At 45.1% G+C, this 19,852-nt stretch overlaps 8 non-coding genes across 8 annotated transcripts; 3 read left to right on the forward strand and 5 right to left on the reverse strand.

Moving 5' to 3' along the window:
• Nucleotides 1-4,561: 4,561 nt before the first annotated feature.
• On the reverse strand, nt 4,562-4,633 carry trnam-cau (transfer RNA methionine (anticodon CAU)). The gene has a single exon. It is a non-coding gene; the product is annotated as a tRNA-Met (tRNA).
• Nucleotides 4,634-7,926: 3,293 nt separating this feature from the next.
• On the reverse strand, nt 7,927-7,998 carry trnaw-cca (transfer RNA tryptophan (anticodon CCA)). The gene has a single exon. It is a non-coding gene; the product is annotated as a tRNA-Trp (tRNA).
• Nucleotides 7,999-8,757: 759 nt separating this feature from the next.
• On the forward strand, nt 8,758-8,839 carry trnas-uga (transfer RNA serine (anticodon UGA)). The gene has a single exon. It is a non-coding gene; the product is annotated as a tRNA-Ser (tRNA).
• Nucleotides 8,840-11,134: 2,295 nt separating this feature from the next.
• Nucleotides 11,135-11,206, reverse strand: trnaw-cca (transfer RNA tryptophan (anticodon CCA)). Its single transcript has one exon. It is a non-coding gene; the product is annotated as a tRNA-Trp (tRNA).
• Nucleotides 11,207-11,965: 759 nt separating this feature from the next.
• Nucleotides 11,966-12,047, forward strand: trnas-uga (transfer RNA serine (anticodon UGA)). Its single transcript has one exon. It is a non-coding gene; the product is annotated as a tRNA-Ser (tRNA).
• Nucleotides 12,048-14,342: 2,295 nt separating this feature from the next.
• Nucleotides 14,343-14,414, reverse strand: trnaw-cca (transfer RNA tryptophan (anticodon CCA)). The gene has a single exon. It is a non-coding gene; the product is annotated as a tRNA-Trp (tRNA).
• A 759-nt stretch (nt 14,415-15,173) lies between these two features.
• On the forward strand, nt 15,174-15,255 carry trnas-uga (transfer RNA serine (anticodon UGA)). The gene has a single exon. It is a non-coding gene; the product is annotated as a tRNA-Ser (tRNA).
• A 918-nt stretch (nt 15,256-16,173) lies between these two features.
• trnam-cau (transfer RNA methionine (anticodon CAU)) lies at nt 16,174-16,245 on the reverse strand. The gene has a single exon. It is a non-coding gene; the product is annotated as a tRNA-Met (tRNA).
• Between the last annotated feature and the right edge of the window lie 3,607 nt (nt 16,246-19,852).

A 19,852-nucleotide genomic window follows, 5' to 3' on the forward strand; every position in this document is an offset into this window, starting at 1 on the left:
TTATGAATTTATTTTATTTTCAGTTGCTACAAACGGGACAGACATAACTGGGGGATAGGACAGGGAGAGAGAATGAAAGAAAGAGAGGGAGAGAGAGAAAAACAAAGGGGAGAAGAGACGGTGAGAAGGGGGGGAAGAAAGAAAAAAACAAACAAAAAAAAAAACAAAACACCTGGGTCACCTGTATGGAGAAAAAAAAACAGAAGAGAAAGCAAACAACAAGGAGCAACATAATAAAAAAAAACGGCACCATCACAATAAACTAGCTAGCAGTAGATATCAGTAGATACTAAATAATAAACGATATTGTGCAGCACGCAAGATAGACAGCGCACAATGTGCTTTGAGGCAGCAGCCAAGAAAGCTGTAGTCCGCGTCTGTGAATACCCGTGTGTACACCTGTGTGCATACCTGTATGGATCAGCATGCTTGTATTCCAAAGGTTTCTCCATGTAACGATCTGCTAGGGAGTGTGGGGAGCCAAAGCCCCGTCCTCCAGGGTATGAAGCAGGTATGGAGGAGATCAAAACTCCAGACATCCAGAGGCCCCCAGAACACAAGAGACCAAGGAAGACCAACAGAGGGGCAGCCGCGCCACTGTCCCAGTAAGAGCTGAGGAGAGTCCCAGATGAGGGTTCACTCAGCAGCCGCGGAGCAGAAGCCAGGGGGAGTTGCAGTGACGCGCCCATGAGCTGTGCAGCCTCCTGTTGAGCCAGACCAACATGCAGTTGTGAGTAATACTCCACAGATTATATGAGTTTACAGTAGAACAGCAATGTTGTTAATTTCTTTACTACAGGAAAATAATGAAGAAACATTGACAGCTGTTACAGAGGAGGAAGCAACAAATCAAATTCAAATTCAAATTCAAATTTTATTTGTCACGTACACAGTCATACACAGTACGATATGCAGTGAAATGCTTGGACAACTGCTCATGACCTAAAGAGAACAAAAAAGGAAAAGGCTATGAATAAGATAGGAAATAAATATGAAAAATTAAAAAGGGTAAATTTAACTAGGAAGGAATAAAATATAAATTAAGGTTAAAAATGAAATAACTGTACAACACAAATTAGAATGAAGGGTAAATTTAACTGGGAAGAATAAGATAAAGATAAATATATAAATTAAAGTTGAAAATAAAATAACTGTACAACAAAATACACAATATAGAACTATATAAGAATGTATGAAGAAATCTAAATATAAATAAATATATACACAATAACAGCAGCTGTACAAGTATTAACCGGAAATGAAGAATATAGTGACCAGTGTTGTGCAAAACCAAAGTCCAGAAAGTCCAGTGTGTGTGTAAGAACCATATGTGTGGGTCAGTACTGTGTGGTGGTGTGATTGAGAGACCGTATCGCCTGCGGGAAGAAGCTCCTCCTCAGTCTCTCTGTGTTGGTCTTCAGGGAGCGGAATCGCTTTCCTGACCTCAACAGAGAGAACAGTCTGTTGTTGGGATGGCTGAGGTCCTTCACGATCTTCCTGGCCTTGGTCCAGCACCGCCTGCTGTAGATTGAGTGCAGGTCAGGGAGCTCGGAGCGGATGGTGCGCTCAGCTGACCGCACAACCCTCTGTAGAGCTCGTCTGTCCTGCATGGTGCTGTTCCCGAACCAGGTTAAGATGTTTCCCGCCAGGATGCTCTCTATGGTGCACGAGTAAAAGTTCCTGAGCACCTTGGAGGGCAGTTGGAAGTCTCTCAAGCGTCTGAGGTGGTAGAGACGCTGTCGGGCCTTTTTCACCACGGTGTTGATGTGACAGGACCATGACAGGTCCTGCGTGATGTGAACTCCGAGGTATTTGAAGCTGTCCACTCTCTCCACTGGGCACTCGTTGATGACGGGGGTCTGGTAGTTCCTCTCCTGCTTAGTGCTGAAGTCCACTATCAGCTCCTTTGTCTTACTGATGTTTAGAAGGAGGTTGTTCCTCTGGCACCAGTTCTCCAGATTCCTAATCTCCTTCAGGTAGGCTGTCTCGTTGTTATCAGAGATCAGGCCCACCACGACGGTGTCGTCAGCAAACTTGATGATGGTGGTGGAGCTGGTAGTGGCCACACAGTCATATGTGTACAAAGAGTACAGCAGGGGGCTCAGAACACACCCCTGGGGGGCTCCAGTGCTGAGAGTGGTGGAGGCTGAGACATGTCCGCCCATCCTTACTGCCTGTGGTCTGCCAGTTAGGAAGTTGGAGATCCACTGACACATAGATGAGCTGAGTCCCAGATGCTCCAGCTTGGTGGTGAGTGTGGAGGGAATTATGGTGTTAAATGCAGAGCTGTAGTCTATGAAGAGCATTTTAACATAATTCCCCCTTCTAGTGTCCAAGTGAGTGAGTGATGTGTGGAGGAGATGAGAGATGGCATCGTCTGTGGAACGATTTGGGCGGTAAGCGAACTGTAGTGGGTCCAGTGTGTCTGGTAGTGAAGAAATGATGAAGTCTCTGAGGAGGCGTTCAAAGCACTTCATCACTACTGAGGTGAGGGCTACAGGGCGATAGTCATTGAGAGAAGCAGGGTGGGGTTTCTTCGGGACAGGAACAATGATGGACTCTTTGAAGCATGTGGGGATCACCGACTGAGATAAACAGAGACACTTTATGAGGTTTACATCTTGTAATACTTTGTGTACAGGAAATACAGGCGACCAATAAAGCCAGTTGAACAAAAAATCTGTTTATTCTTCTTTCAACATGTTGAGGTGATGGGTCAAAAGAAATGATTGTGACATATGGTGTCTCTGACTGCGATTCCATCTTGTATGTCCGTGCGAGGGTCAGGATGTTCATGGTTTGGATCACTGCTGATGTTTGGTTCAGAAGGACAGTGTTCTCCTCTAATTGTGGCAATGTTGTGAAGAATCACACATGCCACAATAATGTCACATGCCCTTTCTGGGGTGACCCTGAGTCTTTGCAGGCACTGGAACCGGGCCTTAAGCATTCCGATAGTCATTTCAATTCTGGCTCTTGTCCTGCAATTAGCCAGATTATATCGCTGCTGTGGGCCCGGTTCAGGGTCAGGGTAAGGGGTAAGCAAATAGGGTAAACATGGATACCCCCTATCACCAAGCAAGTAGCCAGTAAACTCTCCTAAGACAGAAGGATACACTTCAGTTCAAATGTCCCTGTAGCAATTGGTATTTATATATTTTAAAGTATTCTCAACTCACCATGTCCAAATTTTGTGCTCAGTGTACATTCACGGAATATTTGTGAGTCATGGACAGAGCCTGGCCACTTGGCTTCCACATTTGTGATAATGTTGGCAGCATCATATATGATCTTCACAGTGCAGAGAACACAAATTAGCATCCATTACTAATAATGAAATAATTTGTTAGTTTGACATGCTTACAGGGAACTATGTACCTGTACATTAATGCTGTGGAAAGACTTCCTGTTCACATAGTCTCCTTCATTTACTGAAGGAGCAATGATTGGAATGTGAGTGCCATCTGTACAGCCAATCACGCCTGGGAACCCTAAAAATAAATGTAAAATTTAAGTAGTAGTTCAAATATCACCACATCATGAATTAAGTTTTGTTCATCCTGATACCTGCAATTTTGTGGCATCCCTCTTTGATGAATCTTGTGGGTCTATGACCGGGGAACACCACAAACGAGTGCAGGAGACGTTTCAGTGCAAGTGTAACATTCCTGACTGCCCGACAGACGGTAGCCTTGGAAACGTGCTCAGCGTCACCAATATTGTACAGAAAGCTCGCGTTTGCAAAGAAACGGAGTGCGGTACCAAGAATATGTACAGAACTGAGAGGATGTCCGCGATGTGTCACATGCGTAATATATGGCCTGAGGATGTTATCCAAATAACTTAGAGATTGTGCTGAGAAACGGTAACGTTCGCACAGAAAATCATCAGGAAATGATAAGATGTCCAAACGCGCTCTGATCACTCTCTCCCGGCGGTGAGCTCTGCGGAGTATTTGGGCTTCACGATCTACTGGCTCTTCAAGGAAGTGGCACGCCATGTCCGACACTTCCTACTGTCAGGTTTCCGACAAAGAGGCGGGGACAGTCAGGGTTAGTTGTAGTAAACCTGCTAGGGGGCAGGTTAGCTTCACGGAGTGTGTCGTCATAGTGACTCACTGAGGCTTCATCTGAACTCGCTTTGTGAAACCGAAAACCCAGAGTTTTCGTTAACTCAGGGTATACTTACTCAGTTTTTCCACTAAACTGGCTTCCTGAAATAGGGCCCTGGTCACTGGTCTCCCGGCAAACACAGCCAGCCATTTGGGTACACCCAAAGCAACACAGTGGTCCAACCGTTTACCGTCACCTCCATTGTTGATCTTGTGTTGCAAACAGGTGATGTCACGCTGTTGAGGTAACAAAGTGAATGGGCTTTGAAGAAGATGTGGGGAACAGGTTATATTAACTAGGATTTGCTTCTTAGTGAGGCAACTTATGGGTTTAGTCTGTTTTGTCCAATTTTAGGAAAGTGAATGGCTTCTTCCTGGAAACCTATCCCAGACTTGTAAGCAAGCCTTTCGGAGCACAGTTGTTTAGTACGTCCTGAAAACAGACGAGCCTAGCAGAGGATGGTTTCGATCCATCGACCTCTGGGTTATGGGCCCAGCACGCTTCCGCTGCGCCACTCTGCTCCACACGTACCACAAGACTAGCGCTGCTTAAAAGTGGGCCTTCAATAACATCTTGCATGAACAAACTGTGGGAATTCTGAAGGTGGACGGTACCCGTTTGAACACTGACTTTTATAAATCTTTGTCACCTCAGCGTTCAATGCTTCAAAGCTTCTTGGACTGCTTGTCAGGTCTCGTGTGCGGCCCAACAGATTTTAAGCTAGGGTCAGCCAACCATTTCCTCGTTAGCTGCTAACTCGAATCACTGAGCTTATTGTGTGAGCCACTGAGTCGCATAGTCACGTAAACGCTTAGACGTGAAAACACTGACACTTGGTGTTGCGTATGTTTACTTCCTAAATAAACCCATGAACTCTCTTCAATGAACCTTATTTTACCTTTAGTTAACTAAAATCGACGTTCTGTTACACGAACACACTCTGCTGATGCACTTCGATGCTCTTAATACTTCCCGCTGATTGTCAATGGTAGTTCTTATCGGTAGAGATGTAATACCGTCTGTAATCACAAGCACCGACATTAGACATGAAATCTGAATGTATCCAACACAGCGGACACAGTGACATTGTCCACAGTGAAAAACTATCCTGGATATGATGAGCTTGCTTCAGAATGCCAAGCCCAGCTCTGAAGCTGCTTTTAGATTTCATTATCATTCAAAACCGTTTGTTTGCTCGGAATGAAAAACTTATACTTGATATTTGAATGTTTTTTTCTTTACAATAATTTTGTGAGTTTCTCTTTGGTGCAGTCTTTACTTCTTTCAACTATGTGTTTACATGTATCTCATGGCATTGCTCTCTGTATACCTGCAGCATGTGGGTGTTTTGTTTGCCATTTGTATTCAGTTCCATTTACAGAAGCCCTCTAATTCAGCTACTATTCACACCTATCCAATGTATTCACACCTGGTGCTTTCAGAAAACAATGGAACGTCCAGCTACCCGGGCCCCCTCCCCAGACGGTCAACACTTGCGGCTCCCCCATCACCTCTACCACTCAGTAAAGCTCACAAATTTCTCCATGTGCCTTCACACCTCTTTCCATACTTGAAAGGGATGTAAACAGACTCTCTAAGACACAGGACCCATGCAAAGCAGCTGGGCCAAATTCGGTGCCTCCATCCACCCTGAGGCACTGTGCTGATCAGTTGTCTACAGTGTTCACTGACACCATCAACAACTCACTGGAGACACGTCATGAGTCATGGACCTGAATTTCTGGACAGACGGACGAGTATGCCACAAGCAACTAAAAACCTCAGATTGGAAGGGAATCACAGGCTGCAGTCCCCTCACTCTCGGCTGACCTTGATGTGATTTGAACACGCAAGCTTCTGATCTGGAGTCAGATGCGCTACCATTGCCCCACAAGGTCCCACAAACCTGCCCCTCTGCCCAAAACTTCTGAAAATCTCTGCAAAGCCAATCCATCTTCTTTCCACACAAGACATCAAAATTGTTGCAGGGGGCTACTTGTTATCACTGCTATAGAAAGGCTAGAATGACAAATCTTAATCCTTTCTGGCTACGTTTGGTTTTCAGTTAGGCGGCAGTACCTGGTCACTGGTCTCCCGGCAAACACAGCCAGCCATTTGGGTACACCCAAAGCAACACAGTGGTCCAACCGTTTACCGTCACTTTAGCAGCAGGTACACCGTTGCCTCCATTGTTGTTCTTGTGTTGCAAACAGGTGATGTCACGCTGTTGAGGTAACAAAGTGAATGGGCTTTGAAGAAGATGTGGCGAACAGGTTATATTCACTAGGATTTGCTTCTTAGTTAGGCAACTTCTGGGTTTAGTCTGTTTTGTCCAATTTTTGGAAGGTGAATGGCTTCTTCCTGGAAACCTATCCCAGACTTGTAAGCAAGCATTTCGGAGCACAGTTGTTTAGTACGTCCTGAAAACAGACGAGCCTAGCAGAGGATGGTTTCGATCCATCGACCTCTGGGTTATGGGCCCAGCACGCTTCCGCGGCGCCACTCTGCTCCACACGTACCACAAGACTAGCGCTGCTTAAAAGTGGGCCTTCAATAACATCTTGCATGAACAAACTGTGGGAATTCTGAAGGTGGACGGTACCCGTTTGAACACTGACTTTTATAAATCTTTGTCACCTCAGCGTTCAATGCTTCAAAGCTTCTTGGACTGCTTGTCAGGTCTCGTGTGCGGCCCAACAGATTTTAAGCTAGGGTCAGCCAACCATTTCCTCGTTAGCTGCTAACTCGAATCACTGAGCTTATTGTGTGAGCCACTGAGTCGCATAGTCACGTAAACGCTTAGACGTGAAAACACTGACACTTGGTGTTGCGTATGTTTACTTCCTAAATAAACCCATGAACTCTCTTCAATGAACCTTATTTTACCTTTAGTTAACTAAAATCGACGTTCTGTTACACGAACACACTCTGCTGATGCACTTCGATGCTCTTAATACTTCCCGCTGATTGTCAATGGTAGTTCTTATCGGTAGAGATGTAATACCGTCTGTAATCACAAGCACCGACATTAGACACGAAATCTGAATGTATCCAACACAGCGGACACAGTGACATTGTCCACAGTGAAAAACTATCCTGGATATGATGAGCTTGCTTCAGAATGCCAAGCCCAGCTCTGAAGCTGCTTTTAGATTTCATTATCATTCAAAACTGTTTGTTTGCTCGGAATGAAAAACTTATACTTGATATTTGAATGTTTTTTTCTTTACAATAATTTTGTGAGTTTCTCTTTGGTGCAGTCTTTACTTCTTTCAACTATGTGTTTACATGTATCTCATGGCATGGTTCTCTGTATACCTGCAGCATGCGAGTGTTTTGTTTGCCATTTTTATTCAGTTCCATTTACAGAAGCCCTCTAATTCAGCTACTATTCACACCTATCCAATGTATTCACACCTGGTGCTTTCAGAAAACAATGGAACGTCCAGCTACCCGGGCCCCCTCCCCAGACGGTCAACACTTGCGGCTCCCCCATCACCTCTACCACTCAGTAAAGCTCACAAATTTCTCCATGTGCCTTCACACCTCTTTCCATACTTGAAAGGGATGTAAACAGACTCTCTAAGACACAGGACCCATGCAAAGCAGCTGGGCCAAATTCGGTGCCTCCATCCACCCTGAGGCACTGTGCTGATCAGTTGTCTACAGTGTTCACTGACACCATCAACAACTCACTGGAGACACGTCATGAGTCATGGACCTGAATTTCTGGACAGATGGACGAGTATGCCACAAGCAACTAAAAACCTCCTATTGGAAGGGAATCACAGGGTGCAGTCCCCTCACTCTCGGCTGACCTTGACGTGATTTGAACACGCAACCTTCTGATCTGGAGTCAGATGCGCTACCATTGCGCCACAAGGTCCCACAAACCTGCCCCTCTGCTCAAAACTTCTGAAAATCTCTGAGAAGCCAGACCATCTTTCCACACAAGCAATTTTTCTGCAACTGGAGGTTGTTCAACTTGTGAATGCAAAGAGGTTGTGCCAAAGACGCATGTCATTTCAGACCATGCATGTCAACATGCACACGTAGAATCTCTCTTTATACTTGAAAGGTTCTCCTCTTTGAGAAAAGAATACAAATCGAGGTTTGAAGTGCGCTTGCAGTAGTCAATCAAAGGCCTAATATAGTGTCTGTCATTCAGTGCTCACGCTCTGATGAGCTTTGCAAGCCAGCTAGACAAATTCTTAACAATGCATATTTGTTACTGATGCTTGTCAGAGAAAGACAAAGTCCTTGGACAGTGTCTAAAAATAAAAGACCTTCCTCTCACACACACCTAAAAAGTGATTGCTCAGAAGGGAGTGCTTTTGTACGTGATGATCTCCTGTCTCAAACACAAGCTGCTCTGGAGAGGCTCCTTGTGCCGTCTGCACCAAAATGCTATTCATGGGGGTAGGAGACCAGTGCTGTCAGCCTTGAATGAAATCTTACCTGACTAAACGACCTTACACTTCACACACAATGGTCTCTTCAACGACTGTTAATGGTATTTACCAGAGAAGTGACTTCTGAGTAGGGAGTGTTCTGGCATGTGATGATCTCCAAAAGAACCAGCGCTGTTGGAGCAGGGAGCAGGCATCTCTCACCACAGGCCAAAAGGTGCAGGTGAAGTGGAGGAGCTGTGATGGCCGAGAGGTTAAGGCGTTGGATTTGAAATCCAATGGGGGTTCCCCGCGCAAGTTCAAACCCTGCTCACAGCGAAAATGCGTTACGGGTGCTTCTTTTTCTGCTAAGATAAGGTTGCAATTAGTCGGAGGGGCTCATATACAAAAGTTGCAACGGTGCCCAGGAGCATTGAGTGATTGACAGTTCTCCAATCACCGGTTCACACCACTGTACTTACATACTAATCATTCATGTACAAAATGTGCTTGTCTCCAAGGAGAGTCCCTCTTCTTCTCTCCAGGCTTTATAAACAAAAACGGTGGGAGATGTCGATCAGTGGCATGTGCACAGACTTTGAGTCACATATTAATTCAAACAGGCTGCAGTCCTGTCACTCTTGGTTGACCTTGATGTGATTTGAACACGCAAGCTTCTGATCTGGAGTCAGATGCGCTACCATTGCCCCACAAGGTCCCACAAACCTGCCCCTCTGCCCAAAACTTCTGAAAATCTCTGCAAAGCCAATCCATCTTCTTTCCACACAAGACATCAAAATTGTTGCAGGGGGCTACTTGTTATCACTGCTATAGAAAGGCTAGAATGACAAATCTTAATCCTTTCTGGCTACGTTTGGTTTTCAGTTAGGCGGCAGTACCTGGTCACTGGTCTCCCGGCAAACACAGCCAGCCATTTGGGTACACCCAAAGCAACACAGTGGTCCAACCGTTTACCGTCACTTTAGCAGCAGGTACACCGTTGCCTCCATTGTTGTTCTTGTGTTGCAAACAGGTGATGTCACGCTGTTGAGGTAACAAAGTGAATGGGCTTTGAAGAAGATGTGGCGAACAGGTTATATTCACTAGGATTTGCTTCTTAGTTAGGCAACTTCTGGGTTTAGTCTGTTTTGTCCAATTTTTGGAAGGTGAATGGCTTCTTCCTGGAAACCTATCCCAGACTTGTAAGCAAGCATTTCGGAGCACAGTTGTTTAGTACGTCCTGAAAACAGACGAGCCTAGCAGAGGATGGTTTCGATCCATCGACCTCTGGGTTATGGGCCCAGCACGCTTCCGCGGCGCCACTCTGCTCCACACGTACCACAAGACTAGCGCTGCTTAAAAGTGGGCCTTCAATAACATCTTGCATGAACAAACTGTGGGAATTCTGAAGGTGGACGGTACCCGTTTGAACACTGACTTTTATAAATCTTTGTCACCTCAGCGTTCAATGCTTCAAAGCTTCTTGGACTGCTTGTCAGGTCTCGTGTGCGGCCCAACAGATTTTAAGCTAGGGTCAGCCAACCATTTCCTCGTTAGCTGCTAACTCGAATCACTGAGCTTATTGTGTGAGCCACTGAGTCGCATAGTCACGTAAACGCTTAGACGTGAAAACACTGACACTTGGTGTTGCGTATGTTTACTTCCTAAATAAACCCATGAACTCTCTTCAATGAACCTTATTTTACCTTTAGTTAACTAAAATCGACGTTCTGTTACACGAACACACTCTGCTGATGCACTTCGATGCTCTTAATACTTCCCGCTGATTGTCAATGGTAGTTCTTATCGGTAGAGATGTAATACCGTCTGTAATCACAAGCACCGACATTAGACACGAAATCTGAATGTATCCAACACAGCGGACACAGTGACATTGTCCACAGTGAAAAACTATCCTGGATATGATGAGCTTGCTTCAGAATGCCAAGCCCAGCTCTGAAGCTGCTTTTAGATTTCATTATCATTCAAAACTGTTTGTTTGCTCGGAATGAAAAACTTATACTTGATATTTGAATGTTTTTTTCTTTACAATAATTTTGTGAGTTTCTCTTTGGTGCAGTCTTTACTTCTTTCAACTATGTGTTTACATGTATCTCATGGCATGGTTCTCTGTATACCTGCAGCATGCGAGTGTTTTGTTTGCCATTTTTATTCAGTTCCATTTACAGAAGCCCTCTAATTCAGCTACTATTCACACCTATCCAATGTATTCACACCTGGTGCTTTCAGAAAACAATGGAACGTCCAGCTACCCGGGCCCCCTCCCCAGACGGTCAACACTTGCGGCTCCCCCATCACCTCTACCACTCAGTAAAGCTCACAAATTTCTCCATGTGCCTTCACACCTCTTTCCATACTTGAAAGGGATGTAAACAGACTCTCTAAGACACAGGACCCATGCAAAGCAGCTGGGCCAAATTCGGTGCCTCCATCCACCCTGAGGCACTGTGCTGATCAGTTGTCTACAGTGTTCACTGACACCATCAACAACTCACTGGAGACACGTCATGAGTCATGGACCTGAATTTCTGGACAGATGGACGAGTATGCCACAAGCAACTAAAAACCTCCTATTGGAAGGGAATCACAGGGTGCAGTCCCCTCACTCTCGGCTGACCTTGACGTGATTTGAACACGCAACCTTCTGATCTGGAGTCAGATGCGCTACCATTGCGCCACAAGGTCCCACAAACCTGCCCCTCTGCTCAAAACTTCTGAAAATCTCTGAGAAGCCAGACCATCTTTCCACACAAGCAATTTTTCTGCAACTGGAGGTTGTTCAACTTGTGAATGCAAAGAGGTTGTGCCAAAGACGCATGTCATTTCAGACCATGCATGTCAACATGCACACGTAGAATCTCTCTTTATACTTGAAAGGTTCTCCTCTTTGAGAAAAGAATACAAATCGAGGTTTGAAGTGCGCTTGCAGTAGTCAATCAAAGGCCTAATATAGTGTCTGTCATTCAGTGCTCACGCTCTGATGAGCTTTGCAAGCCAGCTAGACAAATTCTTAACAATGCATATTTGTTACTGATGCTTGTCAGAGAAAGACAAAGTCCTTGGACAGTGTCTAAAAATAAAAGACCTTCCTCTCACACACACCTAAAAAGTGATTGCTCAGAAGGGAGTGCTTTTGTACGTGATGATCTCCTGTCTCAAACACAAGCTGCTCTGGAGAGGCTCCTTGTGCCGTCTGCACCAAAATGCTATTCATGGGGGTAGGAGACCAGTGCTGTCAGCCTTGAATGAAATCTTACCTGACTAAACGACCTTACACTTCACACACAATGGTCTCTTCAACGACTGTTAATGGTATTTACCAGAGAAGTGACTTCTGAGTAGGGAGTGTTCTGGCATGTGATGATCTCCAAAAGAACCAGCGCTGTTGGAGCAGGGAGCAGGCATCTCTCACCACAGGCCAAAAGGTGCAGGTGAAGTGGAGGAGCTGTGATGGCCGAGAGGTTAAGGCGTTGGATTTGAAATCCAATGGGGGTTCCCCGCGCAAGTTCAAACCCTGCTCACAGCGAAAATGCGTTACGGGTGCTTCTTTTTCTGCTAAGATAAGGTTGCAATTAGTCGGAGGGGCTCATATACAAAAGTTGCAACGGTGCCCAGGAGCATTGAGTGATTGACAGTTCTCCAATCACCGGTTCACACCACTGTACTTACATACTAATCATTCATGTACAAAATGTGCTTGTCTCCAAGGAGAGTCCCTCTTCTTCTCTCCAGGCTTTATAAACAAAAACGGTGGGAGATGTCGATCAGTGGCATGTGCACAGACTTTGAGTCACATATTAATTCAAACAGGCTGCAGTCCTGTCACTCTTGGTTGACCTTGATGTGATTTGAACACGCAAGCTTCTGATCTGGAGTCAGATGCGCTACCATTGCCCCATAAGGTCCCACAAACCTGCCCCTCTGCCCAAAACTTCTGAAAATCTCTGCAAAGCCAATCCATCTTCTTTCCACACAAGACATCAAAATTGTTGCAGGGGGCTACTTGTTATCACTGCTATAGAAAGGCTAGAATGACAAATCTTAATCCTTTCTGGCTACGTTTGGTTTTCAGTTAGGCGGCAGTACCTGGTCACTGGTCTCCCGGCAAACACAGCCAGCCATTTGGGTACACCCAAAGCAACACAGTGGTCCAACCGTTTACCGTCACTTTAGCAGCAGGTACACCGTTGCCTCCATTGTTGTTCTTGTGTTGCAAACAGGTGATGTCACGCTGTTGAGGTAACAAAGTGAATGGGCTTTGAAGAAGATGTGGCGAACAGGTTATATTCACTAGGATTTGCTTCTTAGTGAGGCAACTTCTGGGTTTAGTCTGTTTTGTCCAGTTTTTGGAAGGTGAATGGCTTCTTCCTGGAAATCTATCCCAGACTTGTAAGCAAGCCTTTCGGAGCACAGTTGTTTAGTACGTCCTGAAAACAGACGAGCCTAGCAGAGGATGGTTTCGATCCATTGACCTCTGGGTTATGGGCCCAGCACGCTTCCGCTGCGCCACTCTGCTCCACACGTACCACAAGACTAGCGCTGCTTAAAAGTGGGCCTTCAATAACATCTTGCATGAACAAACTGTGGGAATTCTGAAGGTGGACGGTACCCGTTTGAACACTGACTTTTATAAATCTTTGTCACCTCAGCGTTCAATGCTTCAAAGCTTCTTGGACTGCTTGTCAGGTCTCGTGTGCGGCCCAACAGATTTTAAGCTAGGGTCAGCCAACCATTTCCTCGTTAGCTGCTAACTCGAATCACTGAGCTTATTGTGTGAGCCACTGAGTCGCATAGTCACGTAAACGCTTAGACGTGAAAACACTGACACTTGGTGTTGCGTATGTTTACTTCCTAAATAAACCCATGAACTCTCTTCAATGAACCTTATTTTACCTTTAGTTAACTAAAATCGACGTTCTGTTACACGAACACACTCTGCTGATGCACTTCGATGCTCTTAATACTTCCCGCTGATTGTCAATGGTAGTTCTTATCGGTAGAGATGTAATACCGTCTGTAATCACAAGCACCGACATTAGACACGAAATCTGAATGTATCCAACACAGCGGACACAGTGACATTGTCCACAGTGAAAAACTATCCTGGATATGATGAGCTTGCTTCAGAATGCCAAGCCCAGCTCTGAAGCTGCTTTTAGATTTCATTATCATTCAAAACTGTTTGTTTGCTCGGAATGAAAAACTTATACTTGATATTTGAATGTTTTTTTCTTTACAATAATTTTGTGAGTTTCTCTTTGGTGCAGTCTTTACTTCTTTCAACTATGTGTTTACATGTATCTCATGGCATGGTTCTCTGTATACCTGCAGCATGCGAGTGTTTTGTTTGCCATTTTTATTCAGTTCCATTTACAGAAGCCCTCTAATTCAGCTACTATTCACACCTATCCAATGTATTCACACCTGGTGCTTTCAGAAAACAATGGAACGTCCAGCTACCCGGGCCCCCTCCCCAGACGGTCAACACTTGCGGCTCCCCCATCACCTCTACCACTCAGTAAAGCTCACAAATTTCTCCATGTGCCTTCACACCTCTTTCCATACTTGAAAGGGATGTAAACAGACTCTCTAAGACACAGGACCCATGCAAAGCAGCTGGGCCAAATTCGGTGCCTCCATCCACCCTGAGGCACTGTGCTGATCAGTTGTCTACAGTGTTCACTGACACCATCAACAACTCACTGGAGACACGTCATGAGTCATGGACCTGAATTTCTGGACAGACGGACGAGTATGCCACAAGCAACTAAAAACCTCCTATTGGAAGGGAATCACAGGGTGCAGTCCCCTCACTCTCGGCTGACCTTGATGTGATTTGAACACGCAACCTTCTGATCTGGAGTCAGATGCGCTACCATTGCGCCACAAGGTCCCACAAACCTGCCCCTCTGCTCAAAACTTCTGAAAATCTCTGAGAAGCCAGACCATCTTTCCACACAAGCAATTTTTCTGCAACTGGAGGTTGTTCAACTTGTGAATGCAAAGAGGTTGTGCCAAAGACGCATGTCATTTCAGACCATGCATGTCAACATGCACACGTAGAATCTCTCTTTATACTTGAAAGGTTCTCCTCTTTGAGAAAAGAATACAAATCGAGGTTTGAAGTGCGCTTGCAGTAGTCAATCAAAGGCCTAATATAGTGTCTGTCATTCAGTGCTCACGCTCTGATGAGCTTTGCAAGCCAGCTAGACAAATTCTTAACAATGCATATTTGTTACTGATGCTTGTCAGAGAAAGACAAAGTCCTTGGACAGTGTCTAAAAATAAAAGACCTTCCTCTCACACACACCTAAAAAGTGATTGCTCAGAAGGGAGTGCTTTTGTACGTGATGATCTCCTGTCTCAAACACAAGCTGCTCTGGAGAGGCTCCTTGTGCCGTCTGCACCAAAATGCTATTCATGGGGGTAGGAGACCAGTGCTGTCAGCCTTGAATGAAATCTTACCTGACTAAACGACCTTACACTTCACACACAATGGTCTCTTCAACGACTGTTAATGGTATTTACCAGAGAAGTGACTTCTGAGTAGGGAGTGTTCTGGCATGTGATGATCTCCAAAAGAACCAGCGCTGTTGGAGCAGGGAGCAGGCATCTCTCACCACAGGCCAAAAGGTGCAGGTGAAGTGGAGGAGCTGTGATGGCCGAGAGGTTAAGGCGTTGGATTTGAAATCCAATGGGGGTTCCCCGCGCAGGTTCAAACCCTGCTCACAGCGAAAATGCGTTACGGGTGCTTCTTTTTCTGCTAAGATAAGGTTGCAATTAGTCGGAGGGGCTCATATACAAAAGTTGCAACGGTGCCCAGGAGCATTGAGTGATTGACAGTTCTCCAATCACCGGTTCACACCACTGTACTTACATACTAATCATTCATGTACAAAATGTGCTTGTCTCCAAGGAGAGTCCCTCTTCTTCTCTCCAGGCTTTATAAACAAAAACGGTGGGAGATGTCGATCAGTGGCATGTGCACAGACTTTGAGTCACATATTAATTCAAACAGGCTGCAGTCCTGTCACTCTTGGTTGACCTTGATGTGATTTGAACACGCAAGCTTCTGATCTGGAGTCAGATGCGCTACCATTGCCCCACAAGGTCCCACAAACCTGCCCCTCTGCCCAAAACTTCTGAAAATCTCTGCAAAGCCAATCCATCTTCTTTCCACACAAGACATCAAAATTGTTGCAGGGGGCTACTTGTTATCACTGCTATAGAAAGGCTAGAATGACAAATCTTAATCCTTTCTGGCTACGTTTGGTTTTCAGTTAGGCGGCAGTACCTGGTCACTGGTCTCCCGGCAAACACAGCCAGCCATTTGGGTACACCCAAAGCAACACAGTGGTCCAACCGTTTACCGTCACTTTAGCAGCAGGTACACCGTTGCCTCCATTGTTGTTCTTGTGTTGCAAACAGGTGATGTCACGCTGTTGAGGTAACAAAGTGAATGGGCTTTGAAGAAGATGTGGCGAACAGGTTATATTCACTAGGATTTGCTTCTTAGTTAGGCAACTTCTGGGTTTAGTCTGTTTTGTCCAATTTTTGGAAGGTGAATGGCTTCTTCCTGGAAACCTATCCCAGACTTGTAAGCAAGCCTTTCGGAGCACAGTTGTTTAGTACGTCCTGAAAACAGACGAGCCTAGCAGAGGATGGTTTCGATCCATCGACCTCTGGGTTATGGGCCCAGCACGCTTCCGCTGCGCCACTCTGCTCCACACGTACCACAAGACTAGCGCTGCTTAAAAGTGGGCCTTCAATAACATCTTGCATGAACAAACTGTGGGAATTCTGAAGGTGGACGGTACCCGTTTGAAAACTGACTTTTATAAATCTTTGTCACCTCAGCGTTCAATGCTTCAAAGCTTCTTGGACTGCTTGTCAGGTCTCGTGTGCGGCCCAACAGATTTTAAGCTAGGGTCAGCCAACCATTTCCTCGTTAGCTGCTAACTCGAATCACTGAGCTTATTGTGTGAGCCACTGAGTCGCATAGTCACGTAAACGCTTAGACGTGAAAACACTGACACTTGGTGTTGCGTATGTTTACTTCCTAAATAAACCCATGAACTCTCTTCAATGAACCTTATTTTACCTTTAGTTAACTAAAATCGACGTTCTGTTACACGAACACACTCTGCTGATGCACTTCGATGCTCTTAATACTTCCCGCTGATTGTCAATGGTAGTTCTTATCGGTAGAGATGTAATACCATCTGTAATCACAAGCACCGACATTAGACATGAAATCTGAATGTATCCAACACAGCGGACACAGTGACATTGTCCACAGTGAAAAACTATCCTGGATATGATGAGCTTGCTTCAGAATGCCAAGCCCAGCTCTGAAGCTGCTTTTAGATTTCATTATCATTCAAAACTGTTTGTTTGCTCGGAATGAAAAACTTATACTTGATATTTGAATGTTTTTTTCTTTACAATAATTTTGTGAGTTTCTCTTTGGTGCAGTCTTTACTTCTTTCAACTATGTGTTTACATGTATCACATGGCATGGTTCTCTGTATACCTGCAGCATGCGGGTGTTTTGTTTGCCATTTTTATTCAGTTCCATTTACAGAAGCCCTCTAATTCAGCTACTATTCACACCTATCCAATGTATTCACACCTGGTGCTTTCAGAAAACAATGGAACGTCCAGCTACCCGGGCCCCCTCCCCAGACGGTCAACACTTGCGGCTCCCCCATCACCTCTACCACTCAGTAAAGCTCACAAATTTCTCCATGTGCCTTCACACCTCTTTCCATACTTGAAAGGGATGTAAACAGACTCTCTAAGACACAGGACCCATGCAAAGCAGCTGGGCCAAATTCGGTGCCTCCATCCACCCTGAGGCACTGTGCTGATCAGTTGTCTACAGTGTTCACTGACACCATCAACAACTCACTGGAGACACGTCATGAGTCATGGACCTGAATTTCTGGACAGATGGACGAGTATGCCACAAGCAACTAAAAACCTCAGATTGGAAGGGAATCACAGGCTGCAGTCCCCTCACTCTCGGCTGACCTTGATGTGATTTGAACACGCAAGCTTCTGATCTGGAGTCAGATGCGCTACCATTGCCCCACAAGGTCCCACAAACCTGCCCCTCTGCCCAAAACTTCTGAAAATCTCTGCAAAGCCAATCCATCTTCTTTCCACACAAGACATCAAAATTGTTGCAGGGGGCTACTTGTTATCACTGCTATAGAAAGGCTAGAATGACAAATCTTAATCCTTTCTGGCTACGTTTGGTTTTCAGTTAGGCGGCAGTACCTGGTCACTGGTCTCCCGGCAAACACAGCCAGCCATTTGGGTACACCCAAAGCAACACAGTGGTCCAACCGTTTACCGTCACTTTAGCAGCAGGTACACCGTTGCCTCCATTGTTGTTCTTGTGTTGCAAACAGGTGATGTCACGCTGTTGAGGTAACAAAGTGAATGGGCTTTGAAGAAGATGTGGCGAACAGGTTATATTCACTAGGATTTGCTTCTTAGTTAGGCAACTTCTGGGTTTAGTCTGTTTTGTCCAATTTTTGGAAGGTGAATGGCTTCTTCCTGGAAACCTATCCCAGACTTGTAAGCAAGCATTTCGGAGCACAGTTGTTTAGTACGTCCTGAAAACAGACGAGCCTAGCAGAGGATGGTTTCGATCCATCGACCTCTGGGTTATGGGCCCAGCACGCTTCCGCGGCGCCACTCTGCTCCACACGTACCACAAGACTAGCGCTGCTTAAAAGTGGGCCTTCAATAACATCTTGCATGAACAAACTGTGGGAATTCTGAAGGTGGACGGTACCCGTTTGAACACTGACTTTTATAAATCTTTGTCACCTCAGCGTTCAATGCTTCAAAGCTTCTTGGACTGCTTGTCAGGTCTCGTGTGCGGCCCAACAGATTTTAAGCTAGGGTCAGCCAACCATTTCCTCGTTAGCTGCTAACTCGAATCACTGAGCTTATTGTGTGAGCCACTGAGTCGCATAGTCACGTAAACGCTTAGACGTGAAAACACTGACACTTGGTGTTGCGTATGTTTACTTCCTAAATAAACCCATGAACTCTCTTCAATGAACCTTATTTTACCTTTAGTTAACTAAAATCGACGTTCTGTTACACGAACACACTCTGCTGATGCACTTCGATGCTCTTAATACTTCCCGCTGATTGTCAATGGTAGTTCTTATCGGTAGAGATGTAATACCGTCTGTAATCACAAGCACCGACATTAGACACGAAATCTGAATGTATCCAACACAGCGGACACAGTGACATTGTCCACAGTGAAAAACTATCCTGGATATGATGAGCTTGCTTCAGAATGCCAAGCCCAGCTCTGAAGCTGCTTTTAGATTTCATTATCATTCAAAACTGTTTGTTTGCTCGGAATGAAAAACTTATACTTGATATTTGAATGTTTTTTTCTTTACAATAATTTTGTGAGTTTCTCTTTGGTGCAGTCTTTACTTCTTTCAACTATGTGTTTACATGTATCTCATGGCATGGTTCTCTGTATACCTGCAGCATGCGAGTGTTTTGTTTGCCATTTTTATTCAGTTCCATTTACAGAAGCCCTCTAATTCAGCTGCTATTCACACTGTAGAATAAGGAGGGGATGTCCTGTGGTATTGGGGTGGACGTGCGAGGTGTGGACGGTCTGAGGTTGTCGAGCGGACAGGCACGGACCAGGGATCTGATGTGAGTGAGCTCCGCGGGTGCTTCTAAAGGTAAGGCACTGCCTGTTGAGTTGATTCCCAAATTGTGCCAAATTGGGCTGCATTAAATTAAAAGTTTACTCACTGACGTTGCTGGTGGGTGTCTGTTTTGATTTTGATGAGAATCACCGTGTGTTATGCAGTTAAAGTTGTTTAAGAGTATTTAATGAAGTTGAAGAAATATGAAAGTAATAATGTTGGGTTTGAGTCCCTGGATATTGAGCTGAAGGCTCAGGTAGTTTGGTAGGGAAATTAGGACAGAAACTGTTCTGGAGGTAACAGATACTGTTTAATTGATATGTTAAAATTTGTCAAAATTGTTTAGGTGAAAATTGTTATAGGACGGCACTGGAAGATGCTAAGAAGCACATAGCCCGGAGGTTACGCTCCCTCCTGGCCGTGGACGCGCGGTCTTGACCTGTCGGCGAACAGGGTTAGTTCAGTTTGGTTTAACTGTGGGGTACAGGGCATCCTGAAATAAGCTAGGAGTTAGAATCTCCTCACCGTTTAAATGGTGTGATGTGCTTTTTTGGACACAGTTAAATTGAGTTAGGGATTTTAGAAATCAGGCCATAGGCTGTTCTGGAGGAAACAGATACTGGTTAATTGATTA

This window comes from Mchenga conophoros, linkage group LG23 (assembly GCF_057382185.1).
Source record: "Mchenga conophoros isolate Kocher_MC1m ecotype Shallow Benthic linkage group LG23, M_conophoros_male_GT1.1, whole genome shotgun sequence".
NCBI lineage: Eukaryota > Metazoa > Chordata > Actinopteri > Cichliformes > Cichlidae > Mchenga > Mchenga conophoros.